At 36.2% G+C, this 3,194-nt stretch overlaps 1 non-coding gene across 1 annotated transcript; it reads right to left on the bottom strand.

The window, feature by feature from the left end:
* Window positions 1–2,084: 2,084 nt before the first annotated feature.
* On the bottom strand, window positions 2,085–2,288 carry LOC118976546 (small nucleolar RNA SNORA73 family). Its single transcript, XR_005064300.1, has one exon. It is a non-coding gene; the product is annotated as a small nucleolar RNA SNORA73 family (small nucleolar RNA).
* Between the last annotated feature and the right edge of the window lie 906 nt (window positions 2,289–3,194).

Below are 3,194 nucleotides of genomic sequence, written 5' to 3'. Positions count from 1 at the left end.
TGTTTGAGAGACATGTTTTTACTTTAAACTGTGGTCCAACGTACTTTAAAACATACTCTTTTTCCAGAATGAGTTAACTTTGAAGTCTTGTACCTTTGAATGAGAAAAAGAATGAGAAAAATCTCTTTTATTAGCATTTTATTATTAATACAATAATAGTTGCCTTTAAGTATATGGGAACACATTAAAGACAACATAATAAATGAGCGTATTGGCAAGATTTAAATTGATAAAAGTGTATATAAGTATTAACTAGAAAATTTGTATTATAATTAAAAGAATGTTAAACTATATATTCATTCATTTATTCAATAACTCTGGGTACTTGATATTTACTAGGTAAGGGGAGTATGCAAATAGAAAAACATGATCTTTGTTCTCAAGAAGCTCACTAATTATCTGGAGGCAGATTTTTAAGTGAGAATGTGTAATATACTATGCAAATGTCATAATAGAGTCTTTATGGGTTCTTCAAAGAGAGGGTCTGCATGCACCATGACTAAAAAGTTCAGGGAAGGCTTTTCAGAAAAGGTAATGACAGATTTAAGACATTAAGAATGAGTAGAGATTTGCTTACTAAATGATTAGGGGAAAAACCTTTGGGACAGATTCTGTGAAGAGTATGGAATGTTGGGAAATCAAGAATGGCATGCTAAATAAGAAGCCAAGTACCTTAGGGTGGTCAGTGAGACTGGGTACACAGATAGGGGCCTGGATGAAGGAGCTTTATGTAATATGTCAGCATTCTGATTTAATCCTTGAGAAAAAAAAATCAGGCCAGGTAATAAGAAAATCCAATATTCAATTCAAAATGATCTTTCTGATGACAGGATGAAAAGAAAGGTTTTGAAGAGTGTGAATTAGTGTCCTTTTTACAGCTGTGACAGATTGCCACAAACTTAGTGGTATAAAATAACACAAATTTTCAGTTCTGGAGGTCCAGATCCCTAAAATCAAAGCGTTTGCAAGACCGTGCTCCATCTGGAGGCTCTAAGGGGGAATCAGTTCCCTGGCCTTTTCCAGTTTCTAGAGACTGCTTGCATTACTTGACTCAGACCCCTCTGTCTTCAAAGCTGGCAGTGTAATGTTTTCATAGCATCTTCAAATATCTTCTCTCTCTTTCTCCACACATATTCTATCTAGAGCCCAGGTGGGTGCTTCAGAATTCAGAACAATCTTTTCATCTCAAAATCCTTAATTTAATTACACCTGTGAAGTGCCTTTTCCCATGTAAAGTAACACATTCACAGTCTCCAGAGATTAGGACATGCACAACATTATGGTCTCATTTTGTGTCTACTGCAAGGGAGCCGGGGCGGGGGGGGTAGGGCGGGAGCAGAAAAATAAAATAGGGAAATCTTTAGGGGAGAATTTCTCTAATTCAGGTAAGCAATAATGAAGACTTATATGAGGTCAAGGACAAGCAATTTCACTCGTAGATATTAACCAATAGAAGAAAAATTCAGGCCTACAAAACAACTTATAAAAATGTACATAGCAGCTTATAATTTTAATTTAAAAACAATCCAAGTGTCACCCTGGCTGGTGTAGCTCAGTGGATTGAGCGTGGGCCTGTGAACCAAACAACCGCGGTTCGATTTTCAGTCAGGGCAAATGCCTGGGTTGCAGGCAAGTTCCCAGCAAGGGATGCATGAGAGGCAACCATACATTGTATTTCTCTTCCTCTCTCCCTCTCTCCCTCTCTCCTTCTCTTCCCCTCTAAAGATAAATAAATAAAATCTAAAAAAAAAAAACAATCCAAGTGTCCATCCACGGGAGATTGAATAAAAAAAATTGTGTTACATTCATACAGTGGAGCACTATTGAGCAATATAAAGGAACAAATATCTAATACGAGCAGAATGGATGAATCCCAAAAACATTATGCCAAATGAAAGAACTCAGAAAGAAAGAAACATTATATGATTCCAGTTGTTTGAAGTTCTAGAACAGTTGAAGCTAATTTGTAGTGAGGAAAATCAGGAGAGTGGTTGTTCCAAGAACAAGACTGAGTGTGAGATACCTGGAAAGGTTCATGAGTTAACCACGTGGGATGGTGGAAGTTTTCTGTATCTTTTTTTTCTAAATGTTTCCTATATGGTTTGTTTCTTCAGTCACTGTCCAAAGGGCTCTGAGAAGCTGTAGGAATATGCAGGTGCAGACTCAAGGCCTGTCTTTCTCTCTAACATTGTGGAAAGGGACTGTACATCACAGGGCAGAGCCCTATGCTTCTCTATGCCACCTGGACAGAGCCCGGGGAGAGTGACCTCCTGGGGTATCCACATTAGTAGTTTTCCATATCTTGACTGGGTGAACACTACTTGGGATTTAGTGTATATTCACATGCACTAAACTGTGCACTCAGAACCTGAGCATTGTTGTTTATGAATTATAAATCAATTAAAATATATTAAAATATGGTAGAAGCAGTGGGGATAAAGAGAAAGAACAGGAACTAATTTGAATATAAAACTGACAGTAATTTGTAAGTTGTTGAATGCCAACTGAAGAAGAAAGAGGAAAAAGAGAAATGGACAAAGACAAATTTCCAAACAACTTTAAGTAAACAGTCATCCAGTGTGCTGTTGAGACATAAATTTCTGTTTTATCAACACTATGAAAATAAGACACAAAGTGCTGACTGACTTATAAAATAATAAAAATAAAACATACTTTAGAATTTATTCATGTTCTTTTTGTTCTTTAATTTAAAGGACTAAATGTTAGCTATTAACTTCAGATGGGGGTAGTCACTGAGTGGATCTCTCATGTGAAAAATTGGGCTGATGGTATTTAAGTCTATTTGCTAAGTGGGAAAACAAATATGATTAACATAACTGTCCTGTATTTCAGGACTGGTTTATGGGCAAAGAAATCCAGCAATTAGTGTTGTTTACTCAGAACATGAACAGAAGATATATCTTGAACTTTCCAGAGCCTTTGCTTGGTGTGAACCTTAGCGCAGTCATCACTACATTCAAACTGACCCAAGGAATGGTTAAATTCAGTTAAGCTACTTATTATTTTAAAAAGATGCTCTTATACTCAGTACCAACATTGTGAAGATAAGGTTACTTTAGAAAATTTGAACAATTATTTTTGGTGTTTATTTATTATGAACAGACACCATCTGAATCTCTGTTATGATAATTCCATTGGTTGTCTAACTCCAAGTTTCTTTTCTTTGCCCTGTC

The sequence above is a fragment of the Sturnira hondurensis genome, unplaced genomic scaffold (assembly GCF_014824575.4).
Source record: "Sturnira hondurensis isolate 20B ecotype Veracruz unplaced genomic scaffold, ASM1482457v3 Scaffold0001721, whole genome shotgun sequence".
NCBI lineage: Eukaryota > Metazoa > Chordata > Mammalia > Chiroptera > Phyllostomidae > Sturnira > Sturnira hondurensis.
Note: the sequence above shows the minus strand (reverse complement) of the source record. Positions and strands in the feature narration are given on the sequence as shown.